The sequence below is a fragment of the Oncorhynchus mykiss genome, chromosome 15, assembly GCF_057628025.1.
Source record: "Oncorhynchus mykiss isolate SJ-2025 chromosome 15, ASM5762802v1, whole genome shotgun sequence".
Taxonomy (NCBI): Eukaryota; Metazoa; Chordata; class Actinopteri; order Salmoniformes; family Salmonidae; genus Oncorhynchus; species Oncorhynchus mykiss.
Window position 1 is genome coordinate 36,007,245 of NC_143036.1, and position 22,396 is coordinate 36,029,640.

The following is a 22,396-nucleotide window of genomic DNA, read 5'->3' on the forward strand; positions in this document are numbered from 1 at the left end:
TTCTCAAATGATAATTATTTTTTTCAAGATAATAAGTTCAAATCTATGCACAATTAGTTTCTTGTTCACACCAGATTCAAATGTGTTATTAATTTAACCCTCATTACATTTAGGATTTTTTTTATTAACTTTTGTACACCTATGGTGTTCCCTGTCAAAAATGACCGGTCATTAGAAATGAATGGGTGAGACTACAATTAGTGTGTTAAATTAAGTTCAGGCACATGCCCATTCATCAGAATTAACGCTTCCTCTCCCAGACCTCACATGCATGTGTGTTTGAGCACACACACACACACACACACACACACACACCTCACTCCCCTTCTTGGCTTCCATGGCAACCCGCATGGGAGCCTTTCCCCAATAGAATCTTTCCCCCACGGGAAAGATGTTGGCATTCTCACAAACAATCGCAACATTGTTTCAATAATATATAGAACTTTTTTAGAGCTCTGGTATATCAAGCTTTTTTTGAGGCCTTGCTCACAATTCATTCTGTGGCAGCACAATGACAGAACAATATACTGTACGTGAGGCTCTTGATCATATCTTTGATCATGACACTGGTGAGGAGGAGAGAGGCCAGGAAACTGACAGTGAAGATGCATTAGAGGAGGAAGTGTCAGAAGTTGAAGACAACACAAAATATGATCCAGAGACAACTGATGTGGAGAAAACCAAGACAACCGAAGTGGAACAATCCTGTGATGAGGAAGAGGGCCCTGCTGAGGTTGTTGTTACATTCCGGTCAAAGAATGGGAATTTGTCCTGTTCTTCATCCCCACCAGAGAGGAGAGGTTTGCTGTCAGCTGCAAGTGTTATCAGGACGTCCCCAGAGCCAAAGAGATACGCCATATCCTGGGTTGATGCCATAAAATCCTGCTTCGAACTGTTCATGACAGAGTCAATCTAAACTATAGTGATAAACATAACCAACCTGGAGGGGAGACGCATTTACAAAGACAACTGGAAGGAGGTAGACCGAACAGACGTCCAAGCATACATGGGTCTCTTGAATTTGGCTGGTGTGTAGAGATCCAGAAACAAATCTACCACCAGTTTATGGGATGCAGAGTCTGGTCGGGCAATTTGTCATGCCACTACTGTATGTCACTCCAGACATCATCCATACATTAATCCATATATGCTTTTTATTCTGAAAAACGAGTTGTATGAGCTCAGGTTATTTAGACCTAAAGGCCATAAATAGCTAATAGAAGTTCAAAACTTGTAATGTTCACAAGAACATAAGTTGGTAAAAAGATTGAACACAAAATTAGGTGATAATATTAGTATGGATTTATAATCCGCAATAATTGGGCGGTCATTTTGGACTGGGAACACAGAATGAATTAGCATGAAACGAACACAACAGGAGGGTTAAGAAAATTGCAAAAGTACAATTTTCTACAATTTGCACAATAACTACATGCACGTGGCTTGCTGATCAAAACTGATGAGTTGATTCTCAGTGAAAATGTCACTCTTCACAACTTCTAAACATTATTTCATCATGTGAGCCATCACATGCTAAATGATCCATTTAATTATCAAAATCTGTCAGACATACTTTTATTTTCTATATTTGTATTTCACCTTTTTTAACCAGGTAAGCTAGTTGAGAACAAGTTCTCATTTTCAACTGCGACCTGCCCAATATAAAGCAAAGCAGTGCGACAGAAGCAACAACACAGGGTTACACATGGAATAAACAAGCGTACAGTCAATAACACAATGGAAAAAAAGGAAGTCTATATACATTGTGTGCAAATGGCATGAGGAGGTAAGGCAATAAATAGGCCATAGTAGCAAAGTAATTACAATTTAGCAGATTAACAATGGAGTGATAGATGAGCAGATGATGATGAGCAGATGATGTGGTGTGTAAGTAGTGATACTGGTGTGCAAAAGAGCAGCAAAGTAAATAAAAACAATATGGGGATGAGGTAGATAGATTGGGTGGGCTATTTACAGATGGACTATGTACAGCTGCAGCGATCGGTTAGCTGCTCAGATAGCTGATGTTTAAAGTTAGTGAGGGAAATGTAAGTCTCCAGTCTCAAGGAATGTTTGTGATGTCTGCTAAAGTGGCAAATTACCTGCCAGGTGACATAGTAATGAAATAGGAATCACAATCTTACCAATCAATTGATCAAGTTTGGAAGCATATACTGTATATGGAGCTTGCCCACAGCACGATCACTACCATTTTTTAACACGGAGGAACATCACAACCCTGAACAGCAGCTACATGCTCGTGGAAGTGAAAAAAGAAGATGTGTAGTTAGGGGAAGACATAATAGAAGAAGAGGTAGAAGGCAAAGAATAAGCAAACAAACAAACAAATAAGTTTCTAAAGACTGTTGACATCTAGTGGAAGCCTTAGGAAGTGCAACATGACCAATATCCCACTGTGTATTCAATAAGGGCTGGGTTGAAAATCGACCAACCTCAGATTTCCAACTTCCTGTTTGGATTTCTTCTCAGGTTGTTGCCTGCCATTTGAGTTCTGTTATACTCACAGACATCATTCAAACAGTTTTAGAAACTTCAGAATGGTTTCTATCCAGTACTAATAATAATATGCATATATTATCAACTGGGGCATGAGGAGCAGGCAGTTTACTCTGGGCACCTCTGGGCACCTTTCATCCAAGCTACTCAATACTGCCCCTGCAGCCATAAGAAGTTAATCAGAAGCCACTGCTAGATTTCTGGATAGGGCTGCGCTCAGAGATCTTGCCTTGGCAAATCGTGCTGTTAGACACTGATGTCCTTAACAAGCACGTACAGTTTAAGTCGGAAGTTTACATACACCTTAGCCAAAGTTTTTCACAATTCCTGACATTTAATCCAAGTAAAAATTCCCTATTTTAGGTCAGTTAGGATCACCACTTTATTTTAAGAATGTGAAATGTCTGAATAATAGTAGAGAGAATGATTTATTTCAGCTTTTATTTCTTTCATCATATTCCCAGTTGGTCAGAAGTTTACATACACTCAATTAGTATTTGGTAGCATTGCCTTTAAATTGTTTAACTTGAGTCCAATGTTTCGAGTGGCCTCCCACAATAAGTTGGGTGAATTTTGACCCATTCCTCCTGACAGAGCTGGTGTAACCGAATCAGGTTTATAGGCCTCCTTGCTCGCACATGCCTTTTCAGTTCTGCCCACACATTTTCTATAGGATTGAGGTCAGGGATTTGTGATGGTCACTCTGTGCTTAAGCCATTTTTCCACAACTTTGGAAGTATGCTTGGGGTCATTGTCCATTTGGAAGACCCATTTGCGACCAAGCTTTAACTTCCTGACTGATGTCTTGAGATGTTGCTTCAATATATCCACATAATTTTTCTGCCTTATGATGCCGTCTATTTTGTGAAGTGCAGAGATGAATGTGGTACCCAAGGATGAACGTGGTACCGAAGGATGAACGTGGTACCCAAGGATGAACCAGATTTGTAGAGGTCTCCAATTTTTTGGATGAGTTCCCACTGGAATTGTGATACAGTGAATTATAAATTAAATAATCTGTCTGTAAACAATTGTTGGAAAAATGAATTGTGTCATGCACAAAGTAGATGTCCTAACTGACTTGCCAAAACTATAGTTTGTAAATAACAAGAAATTTGTGGCTTGGTTGAAAAATTAGTTTTAATGACTCCTAAGTATATGTGAACATCCAACTTCATCTGTATGTGAGAGTGGATTCTCGGCCCTCACTAGCATAAAAACTAAATTACAGGCACAAACTGCGTGTGGGATATTATTTAAGACTGAGACTCTCCAATACAACCCAACAGTGCACAGTTATGTGCATCCTTTCAAGCATACCCTTCTCATTAACATGTGGTTAGTTATTCACACATTTTGATAAACAAGTAGGGTTTTATATGTAAGATGACTAAGTAAAGAGCAAAATGATTGATTATTATTTTGTATTGTTATTTGTGCCCTGGTCCTATAAGAGCGCTTTATCACTTCTCACGAGCTGGGTAGTGACAAAAACTCACACTCATTATTATGTTTAATAAATGTATTGTATAGTGTGTGTGTGGCATGCTTACAATGATGGCAAAAAAACAACATTTCAGAGTGCTCTGACCCTGGTGCTAGAGGGGGTACGCAACTGGAGGTTGAATGTTTGAAGGTATACAGGACTATATAATGTTTGGGAACCAATGTCAGAGCAACATCTTATGTCCAAATCATCTGTTATATCCAAGCTTTTCCCAAATAGCTTTTAATCAACTACCAAAATCTAGATTTTTGCGTTTCAAATTCCATGAGTGAATATGAGATGGGTACTTTGAGCCTCTGAGATTAAGAGCAGGAACAGTTAGTTAGGGATAGTCTCTTGGCACACATGTTTAATTCACTAAATGCTGAATAATACAAGATATTTTAAAAACTTTTCTGCAGTGATATGTTGGAAAAACATATCACTCCAATAGGGAGTGATATAATTAAAGGGGCAAACTGGGATTGCTACAACAATTTTGAGATTTATTTCATGATATATAGCCATTAATTGAAGAACATAACATGTAAATGCTTCATGACTGCCATACCCCATTAGAACCCAAAATGTTTGAGAGTGGTTACATTTCAATCCCCATTCCTCAGCTGTTTACCAAAACAAGAGGCATGGTGACTGCTTTCTTTCCTGCTTTCTTTCCTGCTTCTCCAGTTTGTACTGTACAATACTACAGCAGCACAATAGTTTCCTGTCAAATGCATTGTTCAAATGTCATAGCATGTCAAGGTTTTCTACATTGTCAAATAATAGTGAATACATTAAAGCTATGAATTAACACATCAAAAAATTTTGTAACACAGAAAGTGTTAAACAAATCAAAATATATTTATTTTTGAGATTCTTCAATGTAGCCACCCTTTGCCTTGATGACAGCTTTGCACACTCTTGGCATTCTGTCGACCAACTTCACCTGGAATTATTTTCCAACAGACTTGAAGGAGTTCCCACATATGCTGAGCACTTGTTGGCTGCTTTTCCTTCACTCTGCAGTCCAACTCATCCCAAACCATTTCAATTGGTTTGAGGGTGGGTGATTGTAGAGGCCAGGTCATCTGATGCAACACTCCATCACTCTCCTTCTTGGTCAAATAGCCCTTCCACAGTCCAGAGGTGTGTTTTTGGGTTATTGTCCTGTTGAAAAACAAATAATATTCCCACTAAGCGCAAACCAGATGGTATGGCGTATCCCTGCAGAATGATGTGATAGTGTCACGACTTCCGCCGAGGTCGGTCCCTCTCCTTGTTCGGGCGGCGTTCGGCAGTCAACGTCACCGTTCTTCTAGCCATCGCCGATTCATCTTTCATTTTCTAATTGTTTTGTCTTGTTTTCCCGCACACCTGGTTTGCATTCCCTCATTACTCGTCTTGCATATAACCCTCTTTTTCCCCCAATGTCTGTGTGTGGAATTGTTATATGTAAATGTATATGTACTCCAGGCTTGTTTGCGCCGGGTTATTGTAACCCGTGTGTGTTTAGTTTTCTGAGGACTGTGTTTTGTTTGCCCCAATAAAGGGCTCCGTTTGCTACCCATTTCTGCTCTCCTGCACCTGACTTCCTTGCAGCCAGTTATGCACTCCATTACAGATAGTCATGCTGGTTAAGTGTGTCTTGAATTCGAAGTAAATCACAGACAGTGTCACCAGCAAAGCACCATCACACCTCCTCCTCCATGCTTCACGGTGGGAACCACAAACGCGGACATCATCCGTTCACCTAATCGGCGTCTCACAAAGACACGGCGGTTGGAAACAAAAATCTCAAATCTCAAATCAGACCAAAGGACAGAATTCCACTCTAATGTCGATTGCTTGTGTTTCTTGAACCAAGCAAGTCTCTTCTTCTTCTTGGTGTCCTTTAGTAGTGGTTTCTTTCCAGCAATTCGACCATGAAGGGTTGATTCATGCAGTCTTCAGCTGATGTTGAGATGTGTTTGTTACTTGAACTCTGTGAAGCATTTATTTGGGCTGCAATCTAAGGTGCTGTTAATTGCCCATTTCCGAGGCTGGTGACTCTAATGAATTTATCCTCTGCAGTAACTCTGGATCATCCTTTCCTGTGGTGGTCCTCATGAGAGCCAGTTTCATCATAGCGCTTGATGGTTTTTGCAACTGTTCTTGAAGAAACTTTTAAAATTCTTGAAATTTTCCGAATTGACCGACCTTCATGTCTTAAAGTAATGATGGACTGTTGTTTCTCTTTGCTTATTACTGATCCATAATATGTACTTGGTCTTTTACTAAATACGGCTTCTGTATACCACCCCCGCTCAATCAAAGGAAAGAAATTCCACAAATGAACTTTTAACAAGGCACACTTGTTAATAATTTAAATGCATTACAGGGGACAACCTCATGAAGCTGGTTGAGAGAATGCCAAGAGTGTAAAAAGTTGTCATCAAGGCAAGGGTGGCTACTTTGAAGAATCTGAAATATAAAATATATTTGGATTTGTTAAAAAACAAAACGTGTAATTTCATAGTTTTTGATGTCTTCACTATTATTTTACAATGTAGAAAATATTAAAAATAAAGAAAATCCTTGGAATGAGAAGGTGTGTCCAAATGTATAACTAGTACTGTATTTGTGTGTGTTCTAGCATACTGCACAGAAAATTGTTCAGAGTGAAATCAACACTGAAAGTGTAGAACCAAATCAGACCTGGGCAGAAAATCATTGTATTTTGTAGTTTATTGGAGAATTCTAACTTTTACTCCCTCCTGAGTAGTGCAGTGGTCTACGGCACTGCATTGCAGTGCTAGCTGTGCCACTAGAGAACCTGGTTTGAGTACAGGCTTGGCCGCCACCGGGAGACCCATGGGGCGGCGTACAATTGTTACGGGTAGGTTTGGCTGGCAGGGATGTTCCTGTCCATTCACTCACCATTGACTCCTGTGGTGGGCCGGGCGCAATGCACGCTGACACGGTCGCCAGGTGTACAGTGTTTCCTCTGACACATTGGTGTGACTGGTTTCCGGGTTAAGCGGGCATTGTATCAAGAAGCAGTGCGGCTTGGTTGGGTTGTGTTTAGGAGGATAAACGGCTCTCGACCTTCGCCTCTCCAGAGTCCGCACGGGAGTTGCAGGAATGGGACAGGACTGTAACTACCAATTGGATACCATGAAAAAGGGGTAAAAACACACCTACTTTTCAAATACTCAAGGCAGTCGAGTACTCAGAAAGTATTCATACACTTTGACTTATTCAACATTTTCTTGTCTTACAGCCTGAATTTAAAAAAAAAATGTATTTATTTTTATCTCACCCATATACACATAATACAATGACAACGTGAAAACATGTTTTAGAAATTTTTGCAAATCTATTGAAAATTAAATACACAACCATGAGTCAATACTTTGTAGAAGCACCTTTGGCGGCAATTATAGCTTTGAGTCATCTTGGGTAGATCTTCACCAGCTTTGCACATCTGGATATTGCAATTTTCGCCCATTCTTCCCTGCAGATTTTCTCAACCTTTGTTAAAACGTGCTAGTTCTAAGGTCTATTATCCTGAATTTCTACCTGACTGACATGCCCAAAGTAAACTGCCTGTTACTCAGGCTCAGAATCCATATTATAATGCATATAATTGGTAGCATTGGATAGAAAACACTTTGAAGTTTGTAGAAATGTTAACATAATGTATGAGACTATGACACAATTGATATGGTAGGTAAAAAACCAACCTGAATTTTTTTTTAGATCCCAGGCTCTCATAATGGAAAGCTATGGGTCCTATGCAATTCTAGCTCCCAGATTGCAATTCCTATGGCTACCACTAGATGTCAACAGTCGTTGTTTAAGGTTTCAGGCTTGAGTTTTGGTACAAAGTCCCAGTGGAAAATAAATCAGTCAGCGTGCAACAAAGAAGAGACGTGCCTCCTAATTTTACTTTTCTATTGAACATACTTCTTTCCGTATTAAATATTATAGTTTATTTACATTTTAGGATACCTGAAGATTAATGGGAAAGGTAGTTTGACTTGTGTGAACAAAGTTTAGCTGTCACTTTTTGGATTCTTTGTCTGCATGTTGAACAAGTGGATTACTCAAATCGATGGCGCCTTCTAAACTGAGTTTTTGGGATATAAAGAAGGATTTTATCTAAACAAAGTGTGGCAGGATTTGAGTCTCTGGCGGCGTAGTGTGTTACTGATGGTAGGCTTTGTTACTTTGGTCCCGGCTCTCTGCAAGACATTCACTAGGTCCCCCCGTGTGGTTCTGGGATTTTTGCTCACCGTTCTTGTGATCATTTTGACCCCACGGGGTGAGATCTTGCGTGGAGCCCCAGATCGAGGGAGATTATCAGTGGTCTTGTATGTCTTCCATTTCCTAATAATTGCTCCCACAGTTGATTTCTTCAAACCAAGCTGCTTACCTATTGCAGATGCAGTCTTCCCAGCCTGGTGCAGGTCTACAATTTTGTTTCTGGTGTCCTTTGACAGCTCTTTGGTCTTGGCCATAGTGGAGTTTGGAGTGTGACTGTTTGAGGTTGTGGACAGGTGTCTTTTATACTGATAACATGTTCAAACAGGTGCCATTAATACAGGTAACGAGTGGAGGACAGAGGAGCCTCTTAAAGAAGAAGTTACAGGTATGTGAGAGCCAGAAATCTTGCTTGTTTGTAGGTGACCAAATACTTATTTTCCACCATAATTTGCAAATAAATTCATTAAAAATCCTACAATGTGACTTTCTGGATTTTTTTTTCTAATTTTGTCTGTCATAGTTGAAGTGTACCTGTGATCATCTTTTTAAGTGTGAGAACTAAGGTTAAGGTTGTTTGCACTCTTAAGCTGGTTCTCATCAATGATATGCCTGTATTTGCCTCCATTCATTGTTCCCTCTATCCTATCCTCCCAATCCCTGCCACTGAAAGCAGCATGAAGCTTCTTGAAGCTCATGAAGCCCCATAGCATGAAGCTGCCATCATAATGCTTCAGGGATGCTGTTAGACGGTTGTTGAGCTGTACCTGGTTTTATCCAGACATATTGTTTTGCATTCAGGTCAAAGTGTAAATGTTTGTCTCATCGGACCACATAATCTTTTACCTTGTGCTTTCACGTGCCTTTTTACAAACCTCAGGCGTGCTGTCATGTGCCTTTTTTCTCAGGAGTGGCTTCGATCTTGCCACTCTGCCATAAAGCCCAGATTGTTGAGGTGCTGTAGAGACTGTTGTCCATCTGGCAAGTTCTCCCATCTCAGCCAAGGAACTCTGTAGTTCTGTCAGAGTGGTCATTGGATGCTTGGTCACCTTCCTGGCCAAGGTCCTTCTCAACCGGTTGCTCAGTTTGGTCGGATGGCCATCTCTAGGAAATGGTGTTATACCCTTCCCCAGATATATGCCTAATCACAATTCTCGATCTACATATAGTTCCTTCTTCATATAGTGGTGGGACCTTATATAGACTAATGTGTTTCTTTCTAAATCATGCCCAAACAAAAAGGTGCAATGGATTCGCACTCAAAAAGATGTTGCATAAAGCTTACATCATTATTCAATGTTTTTAATTACGGTATGTTCACTGCATCAGGGATAGCATGCACAGCTGTTTCGGCATTACAGCCTTCTTCAGAGTGTAGGTGACATTTTTTTTTAAATGAAAGAACAACAGAAGAGCAGCAGGTACTTCTAAATCATGTCCAAAAAAATTAATTGGCCACAGGTGGACTCCAATCAAGTTGTAGGAACAGCTCAAGGATGATCGAAGGAAATTGGATGCACCAGAGCTCAATTAAGGGTGGAATAACACTGTGGATACTGTGAATACTTATGTAAATGAGAATCTTCTGTATTTCAATTTCAATAAATTAGCTACAATTTCTAAAAACATGTTTTCACTTTGTCATGATGGGTTATTGTGTGTAGATGGCTGAGAAAAAAACATAGGTTTAATCCATTTTGAATTCTGTGTGGAATGAGTCAAAGGGTATGAATACATTCTGAAGGCACTGTAATTACATGAGGGACGTGGAGTCACCCAAACATCAGAATAAACCACTTTTGCAGCTTTTAAAGGACCTAACATATTTTCAGAATAAGTGAGACTTGACATAAGTAACACTTGACATAAAGCACATGTACATGTGCAGTGACTGTGATTATTACAATTGCAACATTGTTGTTACATAGGACAATATTTTCATAATTGCATAATAATGGAGTTAATGCATACATTGTGTGGATTATAATTACCTAAGGCACTTAAACAAGAACTAATCTTTCAGTAGCGGGTGCAAAAAACTAAGGACTCTATTCAACCAGATCTGCTTTAGCTGACATCTGCATAGCTGTTGTTTTGGTGTCTGAGGTGGAACTGCAATAGGGCTGTCAAATCCACAAGTGGCTCCTGGCATTATACCAAAAGTGTACATGGCCATTGGCATTAAGATAAATCCCATGCAGCCTTGTTTACAAGTTCAAACACTGGAATGCAGAGGTGCAAACTCTCACGAATTGATCGTGAGACACGCATTTGACCCTCTTCTCGTAATCTTCTCGTAACCTTTTAAATCTCACGCATTGCAAAGTAATGCTTTTATTTAGAAAATGTGTCCATTGTATAGTCAGCACGTTAACCTTTCAACTGAGCCCCAAGTCGTTTTGAAATAAACATCTGCACCTTCAATTTAACATCATCACGAGCTAAACCTCTATCATTGTTCTGCACTGTGAACAGCGGCACACTGAAGCATATGATTGGTCTAGTTATGTAAGGGATCAAGGGGATTGGATGCATGTTTTAAGGAAACGCTCCTCAGGATTAGAGTAAAAAGAGCAGTACGGTAGCAGTGTTTTATGTACAATATTGTCAACAAAATTATTGAAGAATGCAGCCTTTTGACAGCATGTACTTGCATTAGTGCCCTTGTTTGGTGATTGACATGTGGTCGGAGGGTCCGTCTGGAGGGTGGGACGCAATTGTGGAGCCATACAGAGGCCAAATTCAGCTCCATACTGCATCGCCTCCTAAATGTTGTAATAATGTAGAGGATTCCTTATAGCTCAGTATAGCTCTGCATGAACATGATTGGTTGGCGGTAGGTGGGGGCGGGAGGTCCTGTATAAACACAAACTTCCTTCACAGCTCTCCACTGCTCAGCGAAGCGCAAGAAGTATGAGTGCCCTGACTTCTGCAGAGGCCGTATCATCGTAAATACTGCAAAGCCAAGACAGACGCCAGATTTACCATGCAGCGCCTTTTAGGCTGTGCCAACGAAAAGGCAGCAGACAGAACCTACAGTATGTTTTAGCAGGGAAGTTTGGTAGGGTGACCTGATTTGTAACTATGAAAATCATAGTTTGATTTTAGAGGGGGGACAATAAATGGATTTTAAAAATTGGTTAGGGCTTAGGGGCAGATTTATGTAATCTTGTTTTCGGGAGTTTTAATTATCCATTTACTTGATTTAGATTGATCAGTGGTACAATTCTCATTATTAACAATAGGTTAAAATATAGGCTAATGTGCTTGTCAACAAGAACACTTCTGTTAATCCCCATCACTTATTTTATTATTACATTTCTTCCCATTTTTGCCAGTGTACATATTTGAAATCTGATATGACTACTTGTGTCTTTTGAAAATTAATTATATAAGTTGATGTAATATTGCAGACATCCATGGACAGTTTTCAATAAGTCATTCAATAATGCTCTTGGAATCAAATCTAATTTGTGACATAAGAATTGTGCACATGCTAGGCAGAGATGGTAGGGGGACTCACAACTCAAACACATATTTTATCTTTGTAGAGTAAGATGATGTCAAGGATTTTCAACTACTAGGCATAAACCACTGTTTCTAGAATTTGACTCTCTCTCTATATAATTGAATTACTGTCTGAATAAAGTGTCAAACCACCTAAAAATATGTTTACAAAAATTACAAATACATTTCATTGCCCAAAGATCTCAAAGTAACAAAGTCATTCAATGTTGAGTGTTCATTTCATATTCAAAGCATCCTGAAGACACCTGACCTGTGGTTTTTATTTTAAACTTTTCCACACTTGTCATAGCCATTTCAAAATACTTAGCATTGCAAGAAATTAACTTTAAAACAGTAACATTTTCCTGGGGGGGACACCCAGTCCCCCGTAAAGGGGCTGTGCCAAGGACCAATGAAAATCACATAGCAAATCTCACTCCAAGCTTTCTTCAAAAGTTGGCAGCCTTGGGAATGTGCAATGTAATCTACACCTAGATTAGGATGACATATAGTGGAAATCGGAAGTTTACAGTCATTAAAACTCGTTTTTCAACCACTCCACAAATGTCTTGTTAACAAACTACAGTTTTGGCAAGTCGGTTAGGACATCTACTTTGTGCATGACACAAGTCATTTTTCCAACAATTGTTTACAGACAGATTATTTAATTTATAATTCACTGTATCACAGTTCCAGTGGGTCAGAAGTGTACATACACTAAATTGACTGTGCCTTTAAACAGCTTAGAAAATTCCAGAAAATTATGTCATGGCTTTAAACGCTTCTGATAGGCTAATTGACATAATGAGTCAATTGTACCTGTGCATGTATTTCAAGGCCTACCTTCAAACTCAGTGCCTCTTTGCTTGACATCATGGAAATAGCAAAAGAAATCAGCCAAGACCTCAGAAAAAAATATTGTAGACCTCCACAAGTCTGGTTCATCCTTGGGAGCAATTTCCAAATGCCTGAAGGTACCACGTTCATCTGTACAAACAATAGTACACAAGTATAAACACCATGGGACCACGCAGTGTTCATTCCACTCAGGAAGGAGACGCACTCTGTCTCCTAGAGATTAACGTACTTTGGTGCAAAAAGTGCAAATCAATCCCAGAACAACAGCAAAGGACCTTGTGAAGATGCTGGAGAAAACAGGTAAAAAAGTATCTATGTCCACAGTAAAATGAATCCTATATCGACAAAATCTGACAGGCCGCTCAGCAAGGAAGAAGCCACTGCTCCAAAACCACCATAAAAAAAGACAGACTACGGTTTGCAACTGCATATGGGGACAAAGATCATACTTTTTGGAGAAATATCCTATGGTCTGATGAAACAAAAATCGAATTGTTTGGCCATAATGACCATTGTTATGTTTGGAGGATAAAGGAGGAGGCTTGCATGCCGAAGAACACCATCCCAACCATGAAGCACGAGGGTGGCAGCATCATGTTGTGGGGGTGCTTTGCTGCAGGAAAGACTGGTGCACTTCACAAAATAGATAGCATCATGAGGGATGAAAATGATGTGGATATATTGAAGCAACATCTCAAGACATCAGTCAGGAAGTTAAAGCTTGGTCGCAAATGGGTCTTTCAAGTGGACAATGACCCCAAGCATACTTCCAAAGTTGTGGCAAAATGGCAAATAGGACAACAAAGTCAAGGTATTGGAGTGGCCATCACAAAGCCCTGATCTACTCCCATAGAACATTTGTGGGCAGAACTGAAAAAGCCTGTGCGAGCAAGGAGGCCTACAAACCTGACTCAGTTACACCGGCTCTGTCAGGAGGAATGGGCCAAAATTCACCCAACTTATTGTGGGAAGCTTGTGGAAGGCTAACTGAAATGTTTGACCCAGGTTAAACAATTTAAATGCAATGCTACCAAATACTAATTGAGTGTATGTAAACTTCTGACCCACTGGGAATGTGACTATTATTCTGACATTTCACATCCTTAAAGTAAAGTGGTGATCCTAACTGCCCTAAGACATGGAATTTTTGCTACGATTAAATGTCAGGAATTGTGAACAACTGAGTTTAAATGTATTTGGCTAAGGTGTATGTAAATCCTCATTATTTAAAAAAATAACTTTTCAATTATTTCTAGATAACCTACACTTTCTAGTTCGAACTTCTGACGGGATTGGGGGGCGGGTGTGGCTTTGTGACAAGGATCGCAAGTTCCACCTCCAACGTGCCAAAAAATCCACTGTAAGGATGTCCACTATCTCCTGTTGTCACGGCCGTCCTCCTCTTCATCTGAAGAGGAGAGGCGAGATGGATCTGAGGACCAATAACGTGGTAAGTGTCCATGGTCAATCTTTAATAAAGAAAGTAGTGAACACTGAACACTATACAAAAACCAGTAAACAAAATAACAACTGTGAAGCTAATCATATGGACTGTGCTGAAACAAGCCATCAACATAGACAATCACCCACAAACAAACAGTGAAACCCAGGCTACCTAAGTATGATTCTCAATCAGAGACAACTAATGACACCTGCCTCTGATTGAGAACCATACTAGGCCGAAAACATAGAAATGCCCCAAAACATAGGAAAACAAACATAGACTGCCCACCCAACTCACGCCCTGACCATACTAAATAAATACAAAACAACGGAAATAAAGGCCAGAACGTGACACCTGTTAACACTTGATCTGATTGAATCTAGGGCTAACTGATTGGGTTAGGTTAGAAAAATGTACGTTATCTTTGTGTAGCATAATAGTAATCAATTATAAACATAGATATTGAAACAAAACATTCTAAAAATCAACCTGCAATCGAACATGCTGGTAAATATGATAAGGATGGGTGTGTTTTTGGTTCTAAGTGATGTGTATGAGATTTCGGCCCCTGTATTAAGGGTAAAACTAGGCCCTCAAAATATGGCCTTATGAAATAAGTATGCACTCAAAAAAATGCTAGGTAGTGTTGTGTTATTTTGACCCAGACATTTGGGTCACTCAGTTGGGTTGTTCGGTTATTGATGCTGGATTATTGAGCTATGACGCACGGGTCATATCAGCAGACTGGAGGCATGGCTTAGTAGGGATGTGGCTATCAAATAGTTATTTATGGCCACCCGTGATATTAAATGTAACTCCGGTTCATTTTCTGTTGTATTGCATGTTAAGGTTGAGCACTGACACTTTTGTAGTTTTTATGAGACTCAAACAAGCGTATGAGTTCCTCAAGTGCCTATGCATATCCAAATGTTGGGGGAGTTATTGGCTTTGTTATAATAATGAAGTAATACCTTTGTTGTAGTTCCTTGGGAAACATGCAATGATGGTATTTTTAAAAAGTCATTATCTGAGCTCCCAAAGGGACTAATCTCTATAATATATACATCTTTTGGAAAGCTTGCATTCTGAGCTAGCCATTAAAATAATATGGACCACAGATCTATTTGAATACAAACCACTCCTTAACTGGAACAGAATATGGAAAAAACCACCAAGTTACACATTTTAAATTTGTCCACAAACGGTATTTAACACCAACGAAAAACCTTACGATGAAATTGGACCCAACTCCCAACTGTTCAATGTGTCCCTTAAATGTGTCCCTTAAAATGAGGTATGCACATTGCACTTCATAGGATTTTGGAGTGCCCTGCAGTTAGATGCTTTTAGGGCAAAGTTTTTTTTTATTATTAAGAAGTGTATGAATTTAAATATTCAGTCCTTTCCATCTATCATGTTACTTAACGATGATAGCCCCTTGAATCTCTCAATCAATCAAATAATATTACTGCTTATTTGAGTACGATTGCAACCACCTCACTCTCTCCCATTTAATCCGTGGATGCAGTTACTATTAGAAGTTATAACATTAGAATTATCCACAGCAAGAATGAATTGTGCTAGTCAAGAAACAATTAAGGCCTGACAAATATACTTGACTCTGTATAGAACAATGTGTTTGGGTTTTGCATGTATTTGTTTGAATATTGTCATACCTGTAAACCTCCTCTGAAAAAGAAAAATGACAACCCTGAAAAAAAAGTTAGTCACACTTTAACAAACGTTATTAAATGTATGTAAAATATGTAAGGTGCAAAAAATATTGATGGAAAAATGTTATTGGGATATTCATAGGCACTTGACAAACTCAACTTTTGTTACCCTCATTAAGCTACAAAAATGTCAGTCCACAACCTTAAGATGTGTTGGCAATGCAGCAGAACAGATGACCCGGAATGCAATTTACTCTCACTGGTGGCCAAAAATAAATATCTGAAAGCCACGGCCCTGCTAGGCTACACATGGTTTATTGTAGGGGAGTTCTACACTGGCAATTTTATAGGCTTAATCTGTGTCCGGGAAACCGTCCCTTAACGAGCAAGTACCCCAGACCCCAGTCGTGTGGCCAATACTAAGTGCATTTGACTGCTTGGCATATTGCTTGGCATATTGTTTACCCAGTAACTGATGTGAACTGATACAAGGGTATGAAGTAATGACAAACAACAGAGCATATCCTATATGCTGCAAAAATACCTATATGTTCTCATTCTAGTGGCTTATGCATTCACTACCTGGTTATATTTTGAGAAAACCATCACAAAAATACAGAACAATCTTGTGAATGTCAGAAAGAGCTTAGTCCGGTATCTAATTTCCTTATCATAAGGATATTAATTCCTTGGAACATGTTGATCATGTTCAGCTTCGTGTAGAAGTGGAATTTCGATATTATCCACTTCATCAGCAATACCAAAGGTGAATTCCATGTCTGCCATTGTCACGTTTCCTAGAAACAGCAGAAGTTTTCAGACTTGCTGTCAGCACATATGTACCTCTCTTTACTTGTCGACTTCTGTTTACAGTCGGCTACATTCACCTTACCAGTCAAACACACCCACTATCTCCCCATTCCCAATCCCACAAACTATCCTATAATTCATCATCCTCAACAACTCATCTTGATGACTAATAGTTGGTCATTAAATCCCACGAGGAAGCGTTCCACATTGTACCTTCTTAATAATTTTTTGGAAGGAATATAATCTTACCTTCCATGTGGAATATATGGATTCAACTAGGCCTATTATGGGATTCTTTGATCATCTGCCCATTTATCTAGACAGACAAACAGGAATGAGGTTGGTGCAATATACTATCCCAGGTTTGTCATTGACAGCAGGAGTGCCGTGGGATAGCAGGTGTACTTATTTGTCTTCAGAAGAATTGGAAATGAAAGAAATAATGAGATCTTTGGGGAAGGGAGGCACAGTCTAGTGGAGATTTTTTTTTAAATAAAAAAAATAAAAATAGGCCTACATATTGTAGAAGAATATAAACTATTTGGAGTGAATTCACTCTATACATCATCCATGATATGCATAAGACCAAAAAAATTGAACATATGGGGGGGGGGGGGGGGGGAGTCTAGCACAAGGTGAATGTCTATCACAGCAGTCTGTTGTCTATATGACAACAATTTTACGTAGGGGAGTGTATAGTGCATATTTTAGAGTGTAAAGTGTTTCGTGGCAGTTTTATTGGTGTTATGGATCATTCAACAGAATCCAGTTTGCATTCCACTATGCCTTTGTATTGTCAATTAGCATGCTGGAAAGAAATTGGAATACTTGCAGCGAAAGACATAAAAAAAAATATAACCCTATAAGTGACAAAGAATTGTCCGTGATCATTCCTGATGATGTATATCCATTTGCATGGCACATGTGGATTCATTTTTATTACCCATGTGGAGATAGAAAGCTTGTGCGAGCCTTGAGGAAGGCTCCTTGCCCGTGCTGTCCACATTTCCTGCGGCGTTTATGTGTTCAGGAGAAGCATGACGAGACATCCAGACTAACACCACCTAGCTGCATTCTAAATCAGAATGAATGAAGCCCTGAAGATAAAATGGAAATGTATGCAAAGATTATGAAGGAACGACGAACAGAGTTAAAAAAAATCTAAATAGTGCACGGAATACGGAAAAATACAGTATATATGCAAAAGTATGTGGACACCCCTTTCAGCCAGACCCGTTGCTGACAGGTGTATAAAATCTAACACACAACCATGCATTCTCCATAGACAAACATTGGCAGTAGAATGGCCTTATTGGAGAACGTCGTCATAGGATGCCCACATTTCCAAGAAGTCAGTTCGTCAAATTTCTGCCCTGTTAGAGCTGCCCCAGTCAACTGTAAGTGCTGTTATTGTGAAGTGTAAACATCTAGGAGCAACAACGGCTCAGCGGTGAAGTGGTAAGCCACACAAGCTCACAGAACGGGACTGAAGCGCATAGAGTGCTGAAGTGCATAGAGCAGAAAAATCGTCTGTCCTCGGTTGCAACACACACTACCGAGTTCCAAACTACCTCTGGAAGCACAATAACTGTTTTTCGGGAGCTTCATGAAATGGGTTTCCATTGCCGAGCCGCATACAAGCCTAAAATCAACATGCACAATGCCAAGCGACGGCTGGAGTGGTGTAAAGCTCACCGCCATTGGACTCTGGAGCAGTTGGAAATGCATTCTCTGCAGTGATGAATCACACTTGACCATCTGGCAGTCCGACAGAGGAATCTGGGTTTGATGCCAGGAGAACGCTGATTTCCCCAATACATAGTGCCAACTGTAAAGTTTGGTGTAGGATGAATAATGGTCTAGGGCTGTTTTTAATGGTTAGGGCTAGGCCCCTTAGTTCCAGTGTAATCTTAACGCTACAGCACACAATTATATTCTAGATGATTCTGTGCTTACAACGTTTTGGCAACAGTTTGGGGAACACCCTTTCCTGTTTCAGCATGACAATGCCCCCATGCACAAAGCAAGGTCCATAGAGAAATAGTTTGTTGACATTGGTGTGGAAGAACTTCACTGGCCTGCACAGAGCCCTGACCTCAACCCTATCGAACACTTTTGGGATTAATTGGAATGCCGACTGCAAGCCAGGCCTAATCACCCAACATCAAAGCCCAACCTCACTAATGACCTTGTGGCTGAATGGAAGGACGTCCCCACAGCAATGTTACAACATCTAGTGGAAAGCCTTCCCAGAAGAGTGGAGGCTGTTATAGCAGCAAAAGGGGGACCAACTCTATATTAATGCCCATGATTTTGGAATGAGATGTTCAACGAATAGTTGTCCACATACTTTTGGTGATGTAGTGTAGCTATTGAACAACCTCAAAGATTCACGAAGTGGGTATTTAGAGTTTTTCCCTCAACTGCTTTAGTAAAGTTGTCTTCATCAAATACCTAAGGAATGGAGATGTTTTGTCTTTACGTTTTAGTTGATGCTCTTATCCAGAGTGATTTACAGTTAGTGCATTCATCTTAAGATAGTTAGGTGGGACAACCACATATCACAGTCATAGATGCTACATTTTCCCTCAAAGTAGGAGCAAGGTCAGAGATAGTAAGGGGAGGGGGGAAGTAGTGCGAGTGTTTTGGGAAGGGGGAGGGGTTTTGGGTGTGAGGAGGGGGGTGTGAGGGGAGGGTATTAGTTAAGACGCTCTTTGAAGATGTAGGGTTTCAGATGCTTTTGGGAGATGGGCAGGGACTCTGCTGTCCTAGCGTCAAGGGGCAGCTGGGACCACCATTGGGGTGCCAGGACAGAAATAACTTGGACTGAGCTGAGCGGGAGTTTCCCTCCTGTACGAGTGGGAGGGCCATAGACTAGAGGTGGGGTTGGGTTGTAAGGTTTGAGCATAGCCTGAAGGTAGGGAGGGGCAGTTCCTTTTGCTGTTATCACTTGTGAATTATATGTCATCACTTGTGAATGAGACCCAGCTTGTGTGCAGTAAGGCAAGAAACAGTGCATGTCTCTTTTTTGCGACTTTTTCAAATCCTAGTCCCACTCCTAATGTAGTCTAGCCTATAGGCCTATATGTTTTGATAAGGTTTGTATCACAATTAAAGTGGCCAAATATTTTTTTTTAATTAAGCACATTAATCCACTTTACAACTGGTGTAGAGCCTAACTGGCATACATAGACGGTGCATGAGTTTCAAGTTTTGGGAAGAACATTTGTCACATTTATGGTCACTTTTGAGAATGGTGTTGTCCAGCTAATTGATTGCATTTTGGAACATTCACGCTTATAGCCTACTGCCGTGTGTGCATTGCTGCGCATATAATGTGAAGAAATAGCCTAATAGTTTATCAACATTTTAAGCTAAACGTTCTAATCTGCTGCTTCAGCCTCATTGCGTTTAAAATGTTTTTGTTTTTTTGATGTGAGTGGTTGTATTGATTTGGGATCTATCGCATCCCACAAATATCTCAGACTTTGTTTGGAATATTTCTTTCTCGCACAGAAGAACATGTTGACCAATAGAATAGGTCAACCTTTGCACTATGGGGATAGTAGATTGACACAGGCTAGCGCTTTTGCTGTTTGTTAGACCTACTCCTCTTGTTGTCTGACAGAAAGTAAATGTGGAAAGTTCTTCTAACATCTTCAATATATGTCTCAGAATTGGATACAAAGGACATGCGCAGTTGCATCCCCGATGTGTCTGTCTTCACTTGTAGCCTATATTCGGAGCTGAGATACATGGCTGTGAGAAGAATGCTATCACCTAACCGACATTGGCTAATAATAATTGAGATATCTGAGTGAGCCATGTGAGTGAGAGGTGCTTTGGAACACATAGCCGGGAGCAGGGAATTATAATTATTATATTCAGCCCCAGGCATGGATTTTTTAGGAGGGCATTACGGCCACACTTGAGGAATAGCGCTGGGGAATTTGAGGCATTATCAAGTGCTTGTCAAATTGTGAATGAGAGACAGATGAAGTGTGTGCAGGTTGTGCAAGAAACAAAGCTGTCATGTACTGTCATGTTGTGTCTTGTCTCTGTCCTTTCCCTTCACCCTGTCTCCCTCTGCTGGTCGTTGTTAGGTTACCTTTTCTCCCCCAATTTCCACCAGCTGTGCCTTGTCTCCTCCTAACCACCTCGTCACCCCGTTTCCCACCTGTTCCCTTTTTCCCTCTGATTAGGTCCCTATATCTCTCTCTGTTTTTGTTCCTGTCCTTGTCGGATTCTTGTTTGTTGTGTTTCATGCCTGAACCAGACTGTCGTCATGTTTGCTGTAACCTTGTCTTGTCCTGTCGGAATCTGCCGGTCCGTCTGAGCCTACCTATGTTTGGTAATTAAAGAAGCTCTGTTTAAGTTAATTCGCTTTTGGGTCCTCATTCACGCACCGTAACAGAAGAATCCGACCAAGAATGGACCCAGCGACTTCGGATCCTCTCCACTCAGCCGTCGGGATCCAGGGAGCGATGCTAGGCAGACACGAGCAGGAAGTGTCTGCTGCTCGACATGCCGTTGAGACCCTGGCCACCCAAGTCTCCAACCTCACAGAACAGGTTCACCATCTCCGCCTCGATCCACCGGCCACTTCCAGGGCTTTCGAATCTCCGGAGCCCAGAATCAATAACCCGCCGTGTTACTCTGGGGAGCCCACTGAATGCCGCTCGTTCCTCACCCAGTGTGATATTGTGTTTTCTCTCCAGCCCAACACTTACTCCAGGAGCACTGCTCGTGTCGCCTACGTCATATCTCTCCTTATTGGACAGGCTCGTGAGTGGGGCACGGCAATCTGGGAGGCAAGGGCTGAGTGTACTAACCAGTATCAGGACTTTAAGGAGGAGATGATACGGGTTTTTGATCGATCTGTTTTTGGGGAGGAGGCTTCCAGGGCCCTGTCTTCCCTATGTCAAGGCAATCGATCCATAACAGACTACTCTATTGAGTTTCGCACTCTTGCTGTCTCCAGTGGCTGGAACGAGCCGGCCTTGCTCGCTCGTCTTCTGGAGGGTCTCCGCGCAAAGGTAAAGGATGAGATTCTCTCCCGGGAGGTTCCTTCCAGCGTGGATTCCTTGATTGAACTCGCTATTCGCATTGAGCGACGGGTTGATCTTCGTCACCGAGCTCGTGGAAAGGAGCTCGCGCTCTCCGTCGCCCCCCTCTCCGCATCACTACCATCTTCCTCTGCCGGCTCGGGTGCTGAGCCCATGCAGCTGGGAGGTATCCGCATCTCGACTAAGGAGAGGGAACGGAGAATCACCAACCGCCTCTGTCTCTATTGCGGTTCCGCTGGTCATTTTGTCACTTCATGTCCAGTAAAAGGCCAGAGCTCGTCAGTAAGCGGAGGGCTACTGGTGAGCGCTACTACTCCTGTCTCTCCTTCAAGATCCTGCACTACCTTGTCGGTCCATCTACGCTGGACCGGTTCGTCAGCTTCCTGCAGTGCCTTAATAGACTCTGGGGCGGAGGGCTGTTTTATGGACGAGACCTGGGCTCGGGAACATGACATTCCTCTCAGACAGTTAAAGGAGCCCACGGCCTTGTTCGCCCTGGATGGTAGTCCTCTCCCCAGGATTCAGCGTGAGACGCTACCTTTAACCCTCACTGTTTCTGGTAATCATAGTGAAACCATTGCTTTTTTAATTTTTCGTTCACCTTTTACACCTGTTGTTTTGGGCCATCCCTGGCTAGTTTGTCATAATCCTTCCATTAATTGGTCTAGTAATTCTATCCTCTCCTGGAACGTCTCTTGTCATGTGAAATGTTTAATGTCTGCTATCCCTCCTGTTTCCTCTGTCTCTTCTTCACAGGAGGAGCCTGGTGATTTGACAGGGGTGCCGGAGG